The following is a 19303-nucleotide window of genomic DNA, read 5'->3' as shown; positions in this document are numbered from 1 at the left end:
AGATTTCTACGTGATTGCTTCGCGAGTTTATAAACTTTAATTTTCAGGTATTCTTCAGAGATTAATTTAGAACATGCTGGAAAAATACGAACACTTCTCCAGCGATCCTCTCAGAAATTGTTTGAAAAATTTCTCTAACAATTCTCCCATGAATTCGCCTGGAAATTCCTTGAATGATTTCCTCCTAAATGGGATTCCTTCAAAATTTGCTCAAGAAAATCGTTCAGCAGTCCAATAATGGAATTTAATCAAAAACTCTCTTACAATTTTTCTTACAAAATCTTCTTAAAGAATTATTACATGAAGATTTCCTTAGAAAATCTTATACCGATTATACTAAGTTATCAAGAAATTATTCCTGTACAAAATGTTCTAGAAAAATAACAAAGGTATGGGCCCTATCATTTCACACCGACAGAGTTGTCAAAAACTTATTGGGAACATTTTTACAACGCTTTGAGCTTCTCATGTCAGTTTGACTATCGTCGACAGCCCAATTTTCTTCGACAGTCTCTCCCATTAAAACTGCGGGTTAATCTGTTTAACTATTATCGGCAACTCCAAATCAATCGCGTTTTTAATTGTATTTATTTGAATTAATCACAGCACGGAGGAAATTGTTTGTTCAGTCTTGAAAAATGTATCAGAGTGAAACTAACAGAACATATAATCATGTGAATGCATTCATTGGGGTGTTTTGATTGAAAAATACTGTGAATTCAGCGTTGCAGTTTTGTTCACCGATAATGGTCGAATGGTGCCGAAGCCGTAAATTCAAGAAAGTTGCTGAGGGCACCACGATCCTCACAACTTGGGGAACCCCTGGTCTCTCCCATTCAATGTCATCCCCAGCTAGAATAAGTGCGTCGCGTTGCGTATCGTACTCGTCGTCGTCGTCGTCGACGCGTCTTCATAGTGGCCCAACAGACCAAACCAACACAACACCGTGCGTGCTGAGGGTAGAAGGAACACGCACATTGTAGGAAGCCTTCGGGACCCGCACCGTTGTCTTCGTCGTCGTCATAAGAACATAGTCGTCAGTAACAGTGCGCCACTATCGTCTGTTCCCTATCCAAAGCCGAGAAGGTAGCGAGAGGTAAACTACGACGTCGTCGTCGCCCGGGTGTTTTTTTTCTTATGTTGTTTCGTGTTCGTTGTAACTTTACCTTTTAGCCAAGTTTATTGTGCTTTGATTACACCGAGTTGATTTAGTCTGTCATAAGACGTTGATGAATCGAGATCGGTACGCGAGCTGCGCTGTTTGCTGTTAGGAGAGTGTCGTGTCGTGGATTCGAGTCCGTGTGGTGAGAGCGCAGAAGATCGCGAGCCGAGCATCAATCGAATCGAAGTGAGTGGAAATATTACGCGACCGCGCGGTTCGGGTTTTTCGTATTCGTCGTGAGTGACAACACAAGCGAAGTGATCACTCTTTCTCTCGGGTGGGTCGGATCGCGTCTTCCTTCAGTCGGTGATCAATCTCGCGACGGCACTATTTTGGGTGAGTGGCTGCGGCGGCTGTGGCGGCGATTGATCGCTCTCATTGTGCGCAGTTTCGGGTGTAGGCTGATCGATTCTCGTGGGCACAGAAGCTGTTTTTTCGGGGGGGTTGAAAGACAACGCGCGTTTGTTCTCGTGTGGTGGAGGAGGTGGGAACCCCGTAAATCAACGCAAACAGTGCTCTTTCTTGCCAAACTGGAAATCTTTTGCCGCTACTGGTTGTTGTTGGGTGCATCCGAGAGTGATGATATTTTGTGTGTGCGGTTTTCATCAGGAGACTGAGGGTGTAATCGAAGAAGAATAACCTGAAATCATTACCATATCATCGGAGCTGAGGGGGACCAGATTTCCAACGGCAACAAAGTGTTTAGTGGCAGAAGAAGTGAAAACCGATGCGGCGCGCGCGCGGATTGGAGGACTTGTTTTGCGCGCGGATGCTAAGCGGGCTGGGGGAACTGAAGATTGAGTGAAGGATGAAGATCATCGACATCATCAACTGTTGTGCTGGACGGATTGTGTTTTTGAGGGGAAAATGTGAAATTTGATGCGCCCGGCCTTGATCGCCAGTGACAAGTTAATCGAAAGTGATTCGCTTCATGAAGATGCAGAAATTTAAGGCCCGGGGAGCATCAGTGATCGATTTGATGACGGACGGCTATTTTTATTGATGATTGGTGCTTTTCTAAATGGATGATTATCGAGTGTGGTGCAGAATGTGACTGGGGGGTTTGGGGAATGAGTTAGGAAGTGTTGTGATCATTCAATCGTGCTGTGAAGGATTGCTATCCACTGAAGATGTTGATAGGATGTTTAAACAAGAAAACTCATTTTATTCGTGTATTAATTGAACAAAAAATCAACAATTAACATCTTTGAGCCAACACAGTTTGATACCATGATTTAAATTATTCTAATTTTAATGTCCTTTTGATACTTCCTTCATTAAGTAAAACGTCAGAGCACTTTGCCAACAACGTCAGCCAAGAACCAATTTTCAAATGTATTGATGTTTCATGTTGAATTCGCGCCTTTTGGTGCAAATGAGACAAATGCGGAATTTTGCTCATTTTCTACAAATAAAGAATATAAACTCATATACTCTTTCAATGAAGGCTAATGGGCATTAAGGTGAAGATGAATCGAAGCCAAACTTCAAATTTTCAAGAGCACAAATCTGGAGAACCAAACCCGTTTGAGGTGAAAACCTTAATCGTTGGTCACACCAGCTTGTGACCAATCGATTAATTTTCAGCTAAACGGATGTTTGGTTCTCCAGATCCGTGCTCTTGAAAATTTGAACTTTGGCGTCGATTCATCTTCACCTTAAGGCCGAGTTAAATTCAGTCATTTGTTGACACTGAATTGAATTTTTCTTTCTGTTATTCAACTGCTCGTTTAAAATACCATACGGGGCTCTTCTATTTGCCAAATATCTTTATTTTTGATCATAATGGTCAGAACTACTTTGAAGTTTAGACATTTTCCCGAAATCTACTTGGCGCATGAATAACTTTTATTCGAAGTCATCATACAAGTTTCTTTATCAACGAAACACTTTCAAAATCGTGTAGAGTTGGTGAATGATTGGAAAATCTCTAAAATATATTTGTTTCGGTTGAATTTATTTCCCGTCGGTTGATTATTATTGATCAATAGGAAGAGTGTCGTGAGGTGTAAGGTTTACAAGCAGAGCAAAAGCTCATACAAATCAACAGTAATTGTTCGAAGTTCTTAAGTTCAATATTTATCATCAATCCTAGCCATGCCGGTTGTAAATGCTTAATGTTGGATATTACTGTGAACAACTTGGCGAACGATGTCTAAAAGCTTCATAATTATTTATACTAGTTGGCCCGGTAAACGTTGTATTGTCACTCAGTAAGCCGTTGACAAAATAACAGTTTTATTTTATTCGGGTTCTTCGTACTTTGACGTACTTTTTTTATTTGAAACTGTTTGTGCCTACGATCACGTTGAAACGGTCTACAAACAAATCAGTTCAACAGTTCAAATTTGTTGATCCGTTCGCAAGCAACTGTTATAAGTTTTTTTTTTTTTTGATGAGTTGTTGGAAAATAAAACCTAATTTGAACCAAGCTTGAAATGTTTAATGTGTTCTTTTGAATTTCACAAGTGATTAAATCGAAGAAATTCAAAAATCTAATGAATGATGATTATTCAGTTTCGTTTTAAAGAGCTTGTTTTTTCTAAATTTTCAATGATTTTGAAAATCGGAATCGACTAAAAAACTTTGATGTAAAGGATTCGATTCAATCGGTGAATCAATTGACCAGTTCAAACTTGAATCGATTCAGTAGCATCGATGTATTAGCCAAATAAACCGCCACAGTAAACTGACCACCTGAATGAAAGTGCTCATTTTTTTGGCAAATAAAATCAGGTTTTTATAAACTATTCGTGTCGTTCCTAGCTCTGGTGATATTCCTAAAATTACGCCCGTGATTTAAAGCCCGTTCAGAACATTTTGGCGAGGTGCAAGTAACATTTTGGGTCGTATGTGAGCTATAAACATATTAATATTTGACTTTACATTGAAAAATTCAAGCTTTCCAACAGTATTCATTAGGTGATTTTGGCCGTTAAACGGAAAATTTTATAATTCGTAGCAGATTGGCTCATTTTTGGTTTTTATATAATTTGTATGGAGTGGAAACTTGCTGGAAAACTTCAAAACCGCTGTTCACCAAAGCTTTCAAACATACACATATAGATAACTTCATCTTTTCACTCTTCCAATTGTTCTCAATTAAGCCTAAAAGAATAATAGCACTTGTTGATATAATGATAAATACGTTTTCTTAAATTGTAGATGGAATGACGAAATTACTAGAGCAAAAGTTGTATCAAAAATTCAAAAACTTTGCTTCAGACAGGATAACGCAACTTTGCCCTGAGTGCCTCTTCCAAAAATTGTGTTTCTTCTTCGAACACTTCATATCCAGGAAAGTTCAATAACGCAACATTAAACGTTTCAAGAAAGGAACCGATTATCTGTTATGACTCCTTTTGAAATTGATAGTAAGCAGTGTTGGTAGACTCACACTCAAATCTCAATCAATGAGCTCTCCCGTGATAACAAACTCGTTTGAGATCAGGCTCACGCTTGAGATTCTCTTGCAAAATCACTCAATCTCAAGCCGCCAAAAATGATTCAATCAATAAATCTGTTAGAAAACTGTTAAAACCTAATATTGTTGTTTACGTTAGGCGGAATTTTTAAAATTCTACCCGTCCAACAGGAAATTATTGGTTTGTGCGAAAATCCTGTGGAAATACAAGGCAATGAGTCAAACGGACGAGTGCACTCATCCATAGTTTTTAACCTTTTGAATTGAGTGATCGACGACTCGCGCATAAAAAATCTCAAGTATGCGTTATGAGAATTTGAGATTTTCACAACACTGATAGAAAGTTCTTTCAAGTTATTCTGTCCTCGGCATTATTAGCACCAACTGTTTAGTTCCAATTGATCAAAATCTCTCTTTTTCCGAATATTTAAATCTCCTACTGGAACATTTTGACCATTGGCTTGTTATATGAATCTATGATTGATAAAAATGATATTTTATTTTATAACCGATTGACTCCATTGAGTACAAGTTTCCAGTTTTTTCTTCCGAAAATAATGATATTTTATGGATTAAATTCAAGATTCTGTTCAAGAATTTACAGAATTCAAAGAGAATTACATCAGCTACGGTATACAAAATAGAAAAGTACCCACTTAAAAATACTTAAAAAAGCTTATGAAAGTGATCAATTGTGAGTGAGTAACAATCATTCGACACAAATGGATGATTTCGTCCTTCGTTATATTTGATGATTTTACCAATCTTTTATCAATAACGGAAGGAAATTAACGCATGCTGATGAGAAAGGGTAAGGATAGTACATTTAAACAAAGCAGTTACATATTTTTATCCTATGGAGGGGAACAAAACATAACTTGAACTCCTGGAATTCGTTTCGCGCTCCTGCATTATACAGGATACAGAAGAAAAAAATGTGACCTTTTCATAAACTGAATGCTTAGTGCTTTTAAGCAGTTCTTATTTATTATAATCAATGATAGTTTCCATTGAATATCTTTTTCTGGCGTTGACTGATTAAATTCAGATTTACTTTGTTATACAGAGTTAATCCTGAGGTGGGTTCACATTTTAGCGTAGACTGTCGAAAGTTAATTTATTGATCCTAACAGTACAAATAATTATTTCTTCATTGTATCAAACCTCTAAAGTGTTTGTAGAATAATTTCTGACACAATTATACATGAAATGCAAAAAAGTTATGATAATTTTAGAGTATCCAGATTTCGAAGTAAAAATGGCTTGGATTCGAAGCATGGCTCATTCAGCGTCCGGATTTCGAAGCAAGACATGCCACACATATTGTGTGTTTTAGTGGTCTATATCCTATTAAACGTTATTTTAATACATTTTTGCTCTCAAAAGGCACTCATTTACATACTTCAAAAAAATAATATTTTATCGCCTTATTAAATTTGTTTTACCAAATTAGGATGAAAGTGTTGTCTAATAACACAGAACACCTAGATATAAGAAATGAACGTAATGTTTGGAATAATACTAATAAAAAAATAAAAAAAAAATATGCATCGCCTTACACAAAATTCATTGAAAAATGTTAAATTGAAGCTATCTAGGTGCTTGGTGTCCGGATTTCGAATCAAAACGGTAATATTTTTAAGATAATTAGATGGATTATAAATAATGACGTTTGTAAATAACTGATTCACATGTTTTAAAGCAATGAAGCAGAGCAAACGTAATTTGAAAGGCTCTCAGTCAGCAGTACAATATTAAGGGTCCTGAATGCTCTTCCTTTACATATTGTTTAGTACCAAGTAAGATCGTTATTTCTGAAAATTTTTGACTGAATGTCTGAAAATTTGTTGATTGAAAAGTTGCTAACTTCATTTCCACAACAGAACATTTGAAAAATCGCAAATTATAGCATTGGTGTTACTTTGCGCCCACTAGATAGATATTTATTACGGAGAGGCATCATTTGATTCAATCAGTCATAATATTTTCAAAAAAAATAGATTCATATAGCTGACTCATTTACACACATGTTTAAATCAATGGATTGGAGTAATTGAAAGATTAAAGACGCTTAAAATATTAGTCTGCGCTGGAATAAAATCAAAGGAAAGAGAGGTCAAAATTGGAACATTTGGTTATCTGTCGAGATCGATCCATTGAGCAGGAGACTTGTTATGTCGATGCTCAAGGATCGATAGCTTACACTTCTGTCCGAAAAAAGAATATTCGTGCAGGTATTGACAACATAAAAGTAACAATCTTTTCCTTTTCTCTTGTTTTAACCATGTGCATAATTGATTCAACCTAAAAAAGTAGTTCAATAAACAGAACTCTCTACGATTGATCGCACATGAATTCAAAAATATCAGGAATATCTTCAAAATTGTCTTCTTCTTAGCATGCCTAGACAAGCCAAAGAAGTATCCAGAATGGAAAGATCCTGGAACTGAACCTTTCTCAGCATGGTTATGTAAACTTTTGAAGGGTATTGAATTGAATAATGTCGTGAAGAGCACTCGCCAAATAAAATACTGCCGCTGGATTTGCTTTGTGAATTTTTCCATGAGCGATGTATTGAATTAAGGTCACCAATGATAAATAAAATTGTCTTATTGCGAATCTATTTATGCATGGCAGTTTGTAGCAAATTAACTTGCTGACCAGTGCATTGAAAACTGGAAATAGGCCGCAGTGAAAGTATATTTTCCAAGCTGTGTTTCAACAGAAACATCCATGGTTTCAAAACTTTTGGTTTCATATGACGAAAAAAATTGATGTTTTATACGCCTATGAATGATGATTGCAACTCCACCACATGCACCTTCCAGTCGATCATTACGATAAACAAAAAAGTGTGTATCTCTTTTGAGTTTGGATCATCCTCTTCTTCTTGACATTATGTCCTCACTGGGACAGAGCCTACTTCTCAGCTTAGTGTTTCAAAGAGTTCTTCCACAGTTATTAACTGAGAGATTTCTTTGCCAAAGTTTCCATTTTTGCATTCGTATATCGTGTGGCAGGTACGAAGATACTTTATGCCCAGGGAAGTCAAGGAAATTTCCATTGGCGAAAAGATCCGGGACTGGCCGGGAATCTAACCCAGACACCTTTAGCATGGCTTTGCTTTTGTGTACTATCTGGAACCTTTCAGTCTTTATGAAGGTTCAAAGGCACTGGATAGAAGGTTCCAAATTCTTGTCAGATAACAGAAATATCTTATCAGAAAACAAACATTGTTTCAAAGATGCATATTTGGTGGTGGAACTCATAATATGGGTATACTTTAAAACTGATTAGAATAGGGCTAAAAACTACTAGGGCACCTCTTTGATTCACTTTGGTATGAACGATTTTTCACGGCAAAAAATCACTTCAGTTCGAGCCCAATAGCTCATAATGTAGACTACCTTTTCAGTATGCAATCTACGAAATACTCCGTTACCACGCAACGCAACGGCAACGCAATAGCTCATAATGTAGACTACCCTAAAAAGGATACAGTTTTGTACACAGAAAACGAAACTTAAATTGCGAAAACTACATATTGACCAACCGTAATTGGAGAGACATCAACAAGCCAAAAGCGATGAACCCCATTTCTGCACCACATCAGAAATCGTGATTTAGACTTACGCCAATCAAATTGACAGTGCTGGAGCTCAATGCAATGTCAATCAATGTGTTCATCCAATTTCTAGAATATAAAAATCAGCGCGTGATTCAGTAACTAACGTCACCACCAACACCTCAAGAAGTGAACCAAAATTCTGTGAAAAATATACCAAAGAAGAAACAAACCAACCAACTTTACAGTGAAGTGAACCGTATGTCAAGTGATAAAAGTGTAACTGTGCGACGGAATTTCCCCAACTAGTGCACAGAGAGTGAAGCAGCAAAAAAACTACAACGTAAACCAAACAAGTGACTACGTAAACAACATATTCTAAACCACAACGTGTACCTCCCCAGAGATCTCCGGCCCAAAGTGAGCGGTTAGTATCAACAGTCAGTTCACAGCGTAGTATAACTTCTAGCTGTCTCGTATCATTCACGAGTCCGCGTCTAAACGGAGTAATTTCCGCAAAACAACCACCACCGATAGAGCAAGAGACTCACACCATCATCACCATCTCGAGAGCTAGGACATACACGAAACCCCCCTAGCCTAGGGGAAATTAATTGCTATTCAAAGGTGTATAATTACGCCGAGCGCGCGGTGATTCCCCTCGCCAATCCCCCTCGGCGAAACCACGTTCTTCTAAAAACTAATCCAATCGGAGGGTTTCGTTGGTTCGAAAAGAACACCAGATTTTGCGCGCTTACAAAATAGAAGCCTGAGTACAGTGCTGGACGGAATGAAGTGCGCATCGGGTGTTTTATATACAAAATGGTCAAGTTCCGAGGCTTGTAATGCTTCGATTGACTTGAAATTGAGCAAGAACTCACAATATTTCAAACGCAAACTTTAAAGTTATTGGCAAATCTTCCATTTGCAAAAAAATGGCACAAATTTATTAAGAAAAACAAGTTTTTTTGAAAAATTTTACTCTACAAACTTTTTTGTCTTACCAAATTAAACAATTTCGCAGAAGGACATCTTGCTTCAAATATTTCTAATAAAATTTCAATATTCATAAAAACAAGTTTTTCTGGAAAATCTTATTCTACCAATTTGTTTGTCTTACCAAATTAAACAATTTTGCAGAAGAACATCTTGCACCAAAAATTTGCATTTTATTGGAAATATTTGGTGCAAGAAGTTCTTCTGCAAAAATGTTTAATTTGGTAGGATAAATAAATTAGTTGAATAAGATTTTCAAAAAAAAAGTTTTTTCATGAGTATTGAAATTTTATTAGAAATATTTGAAGCAAGATGTTCTTCTGCGAAATTGTTAATTTGGTAAGCCAAAAAAGTTTGTAGAAAAAGATTTTTCAAAAAAACTTGTTCTTCTCCATAAACTTGTACCATTTTTTGCAAATGGGAGATTTGCAATAACTGAGTTTTTTTTTAAATATTATGAATTCTTGCTCAATTTCAGGACAATCGGAGCACTAAAAGCCCCCAAACATGACCATTTTGTATGAGAATCGTACTTTATTCTGCCCATTATTTTTAAGATTTGACAGCGTTTCAAACACCATTAAATATGACTTATGAGATGGCCGTCTTTAGGGCCGGAGAAAGAAGAGTCACTCTGAAGGTGTCTGGGTTTCGATTTCCGTCGTTTAGGATCTCTTCAAAAACGAAGGATGTTTTCATAACGAGACTGTTCAGCTTTGAGGTATTCACACGGAATCTTGATAAATTAAGTAATGTGTGGAATTTGGCTGCGTCTAGTAGTAAAAATAACAAAAAAATAGTAAACACATATTATCTCACTAAACTAAAAAGAACAACAATATGTTATAGATTTATTAATAACAAAAAATGTAACGCAAATGTTTCAAATGAACTAAATATATATAATCATTTGTTATTTTCATACTTAATTATTAACAAAATATTGTTACTAAGCAATTCTCTCTGAATTTTTTATAACAAATTAGTGTTTTAATTGGATTTTAATTTTGTTTTCAAATTGAAATTCCAGTAATTTGTTTCAATAATGTTAAATTTTCCTCGCAACAACTGGATAGGTGCTTTTTATCAAAAAATTAAACAAATTTTGTTAATTATCAAATCTTGCATATAAATCGGCGTAACAATTTGTTGGGTAGTCCCTCGTCGGTACCCAACGCCAATTTTTTGGGCCTTAAATATTAAGATACCGTTTTGAGGTTCATATTCGACACTTAAGGCCTAAGGTGTGAGTGATAACCTCTGCGAATCGCATCATAAATATTTCATCGTTCCTGTAACAATGGAATGGTGTTTATGCATGTCAACGAAATTGCATCAGGATTAATAGTCTTGTAGCATTTTTGCAAACCCATCCATATCTTATGTCCTCCTGAACTTGAACTGGAACTCGATAACAAACAAGGATGATTACGCGAACTATCATTTTGTGAAGGGAGCGGTTCCCGTATTCTATCCCTTGTTTGGCAAATCTGCCGTTTAGGCCGAAAGGGTCATAAGCGCGCAAAAGATACTATTTGATGGCGGATCGCCAAGCCCGAAGGCATTTTCTAGGGCCGATATTGCCCAGGTAATTAGGAGTCACCTCCGTTTCAGCGTAAATTATCTGTATTACCCGGAAGTCTACAATATCTGCTGGAAAATAACTACAAAGGAACGAGCTCTTGTTAGGAAGGAAAAAAATACAGTTGAGAGCTCTGTTTTAATGACTAGGTCGCAATGGTGACTGGTCTGTAATAGAGAAAAGTCGTTAGATAGGAGAATGATCTAAATAACCAGTAGTGGGACCGAAAAATGTTGTTATAGAGAGCATTTTGTCGCAATAAATGAGGTCGTCATGATTAACGCAGCTATCGATGTGACTAATAATAATGTTAGGACTTTTGCAACAGTAGTAATTGTTTCTCATCCCTTAAAATAGTTTAGAAACGATATATTGGCGACTAACGTTCTTTTCGGCCTAATGGCGCTTCGCTCTAGACAGCTACTCCTCGCTGGTTCTATCCCGTGTAGATCGTATATGTCATCATGCCGAATGTCGATTGGACGCTGATAGCGGCATCTAGTGTCGAATAGTGTTCGTTAGTCAGAAGTTGTCGTTATCAAAAAGTTCATTAAGCCGAAATATGCGCGATAAGTTCCACGTGATCGGTGAGGCGCATTATTGTTAGATCAAATGGCATTGTTAGTTGTTGAGGTTAGAGAGAATTTTGCATTTCCTAGAAGGCTGAAATATTTTAGGGATCGAATGTATGGTGGTGTTAGTTTAATAGGTCGCGATAATTTGCCTTCAACTAGAGGCTCACAATACTCAGCTGTGAAAATTCACTGCGAGGAATGATACTAGCCCTTTGTTAACAGAAGGAAAACAATACTTGATGAAGGTGAATAATATGGAACAGAATTTAATTACGGCCTAATCTAACGATAAGTCCCTTTGTGGTTCACTATCGTTAATTAGATAGAATCCGTATTTTTGATTGGCATTAGAAAATTCTTCACCGACGATTTTGGGCTTCCTAGAAAACTGGGGCCCGGTGCGGACCTCCACCCGACCGATCCCGACTAGGTTATCGCTATGATGAGAAAGTCAGATCGAAACCCTGAGTAATATATATCCCATGTGCGGATAGGATTAAGTGCTGAGACGTAAATGATCGCTGTTATGCAAAACCTTAAATGAAATAATAAAATAAAATATTCCTGGACCATATTCGAATTTGATAAATTATTAATGATGGAATGTTGAGGAACGCTTAAATTAGAGTAATTCGGTGGACTGAATATTTAGAAATGTTTCTAGAAAAAAAAAATTGGTAAACGTTACAAATGGAAAAAGATTTTTAATAGTTCGTCTAGATATATCTTATGATTCATGCAGCAATTCTCTGAGTAAACACAGTCGGTGATGAATTCGGTTAGAGGAATTGATGTGAAATCAACTGAATTAGAAATGAATTGAATAAATCGAGTCAAAGGAGGATCACTGAAGATTTTCTTGTTGAGTGCGCTTCTCTAGACAGATTTCGGTCAAAAATCTCTTACAAGAATATAACCTATAGGCATTTCTCGTTAAGAACTATAGACATTTAGAAAGATTTGCTAAAAGTTCAATTATGGGGAAATCATTTGGAAGAATTTTAGTGAAATAAAATCTCTAGGAATGAGTAATATTTCTGGTAATAGTATTCTGAGTAATAATCTCGGATGCAATTCCTGTAGAAATATCTGGCATTGGTGATTTCCATGCGTGCTCAAACATTCGACCTGGATTACTATCCCTAAAAAGTCTCTGAGTATTCTATGGATATATTTAGAAGGAGTTGTGGCAATTGATCTTTAGTAGATTTAATTGCAGGGATTCTACTTGATTGATGAGCTTGCTAAAAGTATTTTAGGCTCTTCTGTTATAATTTAGATTACGATCTAGAAATGAGGATAGAATCTCTTGATGATAACATCTATAATAGGTATCCCAGTTATAATTTGCTGTACTTTGTGAAGTAAATCTACTCTGTATAAATCTTGGTATATAAATGACGCATGAAAATTCGGATGTTTATGCTGATGTAAAAAATACGTTAATAAAAATTGCTGAAGACAGCAAAGTATATTCTTGTAGATTTGTATTGAAAATAATAAGTCGAATAATATAAAGAAAGAAGAGAGAGTGCTGGACAAACAGATGTAGTTGACTTCAAAATATGAACGTCATGATAATTACCTGTTAAATGCAATAAATGGATATGGTATGTAGGAATCCATTTAAGAAAAATGTCCTTGAATCGTTTCCTTAGTAATCTGAATATGAATTTTCAAGAGAATAATCACGCTAAAATTCTCTTAATGTTTCTCTGGTATAATCTCTCAAAATTTATGCTACTATGGTTAATGCAAAGCAATGGAGGAAATGTTTGCATCACGAAGCACCTCACGAGTGTAAACAGCGCGCAAAATCAAACATGACAGGCTCTGGCGCAAATCATTATCATGTGGAAGGCTCACTACCCAATTTTTGTAGTATGCAGGCAAGAGCCTTGAGATGTTTTACACGGCGCCACGCGTTGAAAATTATTCCCATTGGTTCACCAATACCAGCAAAGCAAACAATTTTGATTGAATTTCAACGCAACTATACAGATTATCCAGTTTGTGCTTTTTTAAAATTCAAGAGTTTGCTTCGTTTTATAATGGTGATGTTAGTCGCAACTTGGCATTTGCTCGGGAGAACACTATAAGAAGAAAGCAAAAAGTTCGGGGAAACATTTACTCCCGCTGAGTAAACTTTATTCATGGCTTATCCATATCATCGACGTACGAGCTACCATTAGTATCCAAAAAGACACCCTAGAAAACCAGAAATTTCGAGGGGAAACAGCTTTTTTATGCCAAAAACTCTGTAAAAGCATCGAAACGTGACAATCACTTAAGTCTAGTTTACTGCGCGAGCACAACAGAGTGTGCCAGAGGTAATCAAGCAACTCTTTGATGCTTCTTGTTTCGGTTCAGTGCAGAGACACGTTCGCCCACTTTCTGTACTGATTACAGAAAGAAAGAAAGAAACCAAAAGTTGACCTTAGAGAACAATTTAATTAAAAAGAGGCTTTAGAAAACCTTCCATTTAAAATGGAAGCTTACATTGAATTGATCCAAAGTCTGTAAGAGGACTTGTACCAGCCCTGATATTGAATCTTCAGCCAAGTTGCTTGGATTGAATTTTTAAACTTAATGGTGACACTAGTCACCATTTCTTTTTGTTTTTTGGAAAAAATAATTCTCAAAATAATTTGGTATAAATCTGTAGGAAGAACCATCTGACCATATTCTTTAGGCACAATCAACCTTTAAAGAAATTTTTGACCTTTATTTCCTGAAAATACTCCCACAGTGGAACGCGTCCAGCAAAATTTCCAATTTTAATTCCAGCGCCGCCGGTTTTCGGAGCAGTCACTTTGTCCCCGCCGCAACTTCGTAAACCCCGCGGCCCAACCATCGAGAGTAAGGAAAGTTGCTTTTCAAACATTTAATATTTTTTTTAATTGCAACATTTTACCGATCACATTTTTCGCTGCCGCGGGGCGCGTCTGATGATATGTTGCCTTGCTGAGCTGGAGTGATTCCAGCACACACAAATTTTATTGAGTCTGAGTTCTGAGCGTCCCTTTAGTGGACAGGGACCAGTCAAAAAGAGTCACTCCGGCCGCAGATTCAATATAAAGTCAGCGATTCATTTATCTCAATTTGAGTCTTTTATAGTACCTGCAGGCCGTGGGTCGATTTGCGCGCTTTTGCCAAGCTAAGGCGGATGATTGCGAGGGCTACCGTACGGTGGGGTTGAGTTTGAAATTTGAAATTTGGATATAATTGATGTTGGTTTACAAGTCTGAGGGAATTCACTGAGAAAATAAAACATTGCTTGTGTTTTTCCTTCACGAAAATAAATTTCTAGGGATAATGAAACACTTTCATCTGAGAAACTTTACCCCATTGAAACCCTCTTCAAATTCAGGAACAAGATTTGATTGCTTACAAATGACTTGTTTTTCAAAAACTTGGCCACGAATTGAAATCCTTCCGTGTGTCGTGGATTCCCTTTACTTCTTCTCACACTTCTTCTGGGCCGTAAGATACTTTTGGACGTCCCCATAGCAACGGAACGGTAGTTTCTTGGAACCTTGGGATGACCTTTGCTAGTCTATTTATTGCTACATTTTCGTTATTAATTACGGTTTAAAAGCACCGATTTTTGGTTTTAAGTCTGTTATAAAACCATAACAAAACCTGAAATGCTACTAGGGATCGAATTAGATTACCGTACAACGGGGCTTCTTTTGACATTAATTCCACATGTTCTTCAACTTGAGGATTTGTAACTTCTAGAATTATGAATAGATATTGTTATCTTTGCCTATATTTAAGTTGTATATGTATACGTAACAAATGTTGCAAAATATGAGGCAAATCCATCAGAAATAACAAAAATGCTGAATAGCGAAAAAAGTGTGCCCTTCAGACAAAAAAGGGCTACTTTGGACATTTTCAAATTTATAATTGAATTATTTTTCTTATAACTTTCACAACTGATTCTTAGATTATTGTTCCACCTGTGATGTTATTTGAACATTTTTCAATTGAAAAAAACATAATTTAGAAAATTTGCAAAGCTTACAGAACATTTAAACATAATATACAATTTTCAACGAAAACATGTTCATTCTCTATTTCTCCAGTTTTTGCCAGTATGAAACTTAAATTTTCAACTTTACTCCTTTAAATTGGAAACTATCAGGTTTCGAATGACTGATTTATATAGTTGACACATAACGAACGATGTTACTACTAGGTACTGCGATGATAAGATGAGTTATGTACAAAACTTTTTTTTTTCTATTCTTTACTGGTATATGAACGATATGTAGAAGGAACATTAATACCAGTAACTAATTCAATACCAGTAAGTAGTTTCATTAAAAACGCAAATCTATGAGTGAAGCTTAGCAAGATCGTAAGAACGTAAGTATTTGGCTTTTGTAACATGCTTAAGCTATTAGCAGTTTGGAGCTGGCTAGAGAAGTAGTTTATTTTAAAGCATTTTGAAGGAACAATGTGTTTTGTACTGTCAAATTCAGTAAAATATAACGGAAATACTTTTTAGATGATTATGTACGTGAACTTGTCATTGTTACGTATTGAAATATGTGGTGTTTTATGCCTATTCACTTTAAGCAAACATTATTTTTAATATTTTTATGTTGTAATATCAACACAAAACGTAAAATGAAAAATAAAAGTCGTAAAAATAAGACCTTGATCATTTATTTTTAATAAAACAACAATTTTAAGCCAGAAACAAATTACAAATTTTTCATGAAACATGACGATTCGATAGTTTTCTTGATTGCTCCTAATTAAGTTTCCACCGACATGGGTAAAATTAAACATTGTTTGCCTAGCCTATGTTTTATACTTGTGTCAATATTATTCGGACTTTTTCGAAATGTTTTCTCTGTTTATCCTGTTTGTTGATGTTGTTTACAAAAAGAATCATTGCTAGTAATAAAGCATACATTGTTGATAAAAGTGTGAAGACACAAAATTGCTCAGATTAATATTTACGCTGCAAATAAATACACAGGTGAGTGTCCAAAGTAGCCCCCGGGAATCAAGTTAGCCCCGTTCCGATCGGTAACTTTAAAGGGTTTTCAGACATCTCAAAAGCACCCTTACACATCTTTCGAATGATTCTGGCCAACCAGAGGGCTCATAGCCGTCCACGTTACCCCAGAAATATCCGGAAGATAGTGACCAGCATAGGGAGGGGTTTTTTTGGGACACTCCAATAACTTGAAAGACATTTACCTTTAGATCTGGTGTCCTCAAGGAAATGATTTCTATTGTAACTATTGTCGCCGAACATTGTTTACAATTTAAGGCATATTTTTCGGCGCCAGATAATTTGAGATGCTGATATCGGTCCATGCCAGCTCTAAAACTGTAACTGAACTGGGGCCGAGTTCATTGAAGATTTGAGTCACCACGATTTTCTCAATGTGTAACTGCCAGTTCAAAAAAGGCGTTACTTAAGCGGCGTCAACCGATGAAAAAGGGTTCATCGGTTGAATTGAGATCACTTGATGGACAACATGACGGGGAAACGTGAGCACTGAATGTGAAGGAGCAAGGAAGTAACTGAAAATAACTTGACTATTGATTTTTTCGAAGAGAAACTGGAATAAAACCCGAATTGTCAATAAAACTGTAATAAACTAAATTGTCACCAGGAAAGGCAGCAAGTTATCTGGAGAGGTTTTCCTTAAAACTGACTGTAGTATGTATTTTCGATTTAGTACGATGACCCAGAAAAGTCATGGACTTTATCACAAATACCATGTTAGGTTTATCATGTTTATAACAGTCCACACAATTGTTTCTAAATTGGTCTTTAAACCGCAATAAAGACAAAATCGGCGGTACTAGGTATTTAGATAAGAAGCCAGATTTATCGGACAGTATCTCTTGTTTCTTATAGTTTTAAAAGGTTCTTTACCAAGTCCAAACCGCCCCCAAGCGGACGGTTACGCCCCACTCTGGACGTTAAAATTCAAAAACCTGTACACCCCCTATTTGCACCAAACTGGCTCTGTTTGCATGAGCAATTTCGGCATGCTGCAGCCAGCAAACCCAAATCATGCCCAACTAAAGAGGAGAAACGCAAGTATCGTGCATATTAACCGACGATGGGGCTAATAATTTCCGAAAGAATTAATTGTTCTCCAAAAGAGCGACATTTTTTATTCCCTTCCCGTGGCTCCCCGCTCTCAGTCCTCTTTCTTTGAAGACCTCGATGGGGGGGGAGAGTAGCTAATCACATTCGATCCTTTTCGGGTTTCTAGAGGCCCACCGTTTGTGTGTCGTGTGGTCTGTGGGGACACAAAATATGTGCTTCGAGTCTTATTAACTCGCTATTAAATTTGGATTTTATTTATCGCGCTTCCGTATTGCCATCGGTCGCTCTGCCCCCCCCCGTTCGAGTCGCTTTGGGCTTCTGACTGACGCAGCAGCGAGGGCTTGGCGTGCTTGTTTCAAAGCTTCGGTGTTTTTTTACGCTGTTTGAGGCTGTGGTTTTTCGTGTCTAATCCCAATGGAGGGACCCGTGTGGTTAATCAGATTTGTAAGTTGGGACTGGACAGGGTGCGTCGCTTGAAATATTTTAGTTTTTTCATTGAAGTGCATAAAGATTATGAACGTTGAGCTTCTAGGAGGTGGCAAAATACGCTCTTCAAAATTCTAATAGGAAGCAGTCCCATTATACCTCAAGCATCTAATTGCTCTCCAGTAATTTCACAAAAAAATTGTTTGAAACTTTTTATTAAATTACCTCCCTCATGCTATTCTTCAAAATTGTTTTTTAAAAACCTTTCTCAAGAATGCTTCACCCTAATTAGAAATTTTGCTTAACCATCTTAGGCTTCATGGCGTCAGCTCTCCGTAAGCTTTCGGCCTGTAAAAGATCCGTGTATTAGAGCCTATGTTCTATTATACTGCAGTCATTCAGAGAAGTCACGCACCTTCTTCTACACACAACGATTTCTTCAACGAATTGTCTCTAAGCTTTCAAATGAATTCTTAGATTTCGCTTCTTGCTGCAATCATTTGATTTTTTTTTCCAAAACTGTTGGGAAGCAGGATTTCGCTCTCGGTCTTACCTCCATGCCAGCGTTGCACACCTTCCAGATTGTCTGAATATACTGCAGTATTTTGAGCCCCCATTTTTACAAAAATCTGCAAGCATCCAGATAAATTTGAAAATGATTTGTAAGGTCTTGTTATAATAATTTGTACAAGTTCTCCATGTACGTTATAAGCTATCGCAGACTTTTCCGATCAAATTATCAAAATCTTTCCAAGATTTTTGTGAAATTATGACATGGCAATCTCTGCCTCCACTTGCGGAAACAATGAAGTTAAGGTGAAGTTCATGAAGTCGGACAGCCAAACTTTAAATTTTCAGGTAGCACAACAAATCTAGAGAACCAACACCGTTTGTAGGTGCAACCAACTTAACTCGCGGGTGCGTCATCACCAGCTTGTGACCAATCGTTAAGTTTTCAGCTAGAAAGGAAAATGTTTGGTTCTCTAGATTTGTTGCTTCTTGAAAAATTTGAGGTTCGGCCTTCATCCTTTATCTTCATCTTAGCCTGTGAAAATATTCTATCCGTAAAAGATAAGTACTCACAAAATCAATTGAATATCTAGATGAGTTCGTCAAAAAGTGATCTTTTTTTTGCTTCTGTAATTATGTACTCTCTAATGTTTCAATGAATTACTTGAATAAGTCTCTTTTTGATAATATCTTTTACAAAAATTTTGTTAAAGCCGCATTCTCTGCTGCTGCCACTTTGGCACTTGATTCGGAAACTTTATGCTCTTAGACCTCGGGGATTAGCTCCGATATAAAAACGCTTCCACCGCGATTGACCGGCCATGGATTGAATTGCTGCAGCATCGTTGCTCGGCGTCGTCATCAAATCATGAATATTCAACGTGACCAAATTTGGAAAGAGCATCACGGAAAATGTCAGCTGTGGATGCGATGGACACTTGGTGCAAGGTGGGGAATCTGCATCAATGTTTGGGG

General features: G+C 36.8%; 1 long non-coding RNA gene across 1 annotated transcript; it reads left to right on the top strand.

The window, feature by feature from the left end:
• Positions 1-777: 777 nt before the first annotated feature.
• Positions 778-8508, top strand: LOC110681004. The gene is made up of 2 exons (XR_002503058.1): positions 778-1498; positions 8285-8508. It is a non-coding gene; the product is annotated as an uncharacterized LOC110681004 (long non-coding RNA).
• The last annotated feature ends 10795 nt before the right edge of the window (positions 8509-19303 follow it).

This window comes from Aedes aegypti, unplaced genomic scaffold (genome assembly GCF_002204515.2).
Source record: "Aedes aegypti strain LVP_AGWG unplaced genomic scaffold, AaegL5.0 Primary Assembly AGWG_AaegL5_hic_scaff_2314_PBJ_arrow, whole genome shotgun sequence".
Taxonomy (NCBI): Eukaryota; Metazoa; Arthropoda; class Insecta; order Diptera; family Culicidae; genus Aedes; species Aedes aegypti.
The sequence above is the reverse complement of the archived record's forward strand: the minus strand, read 5'-3'. Positions and strand labels throughout refer to the sequence as shown.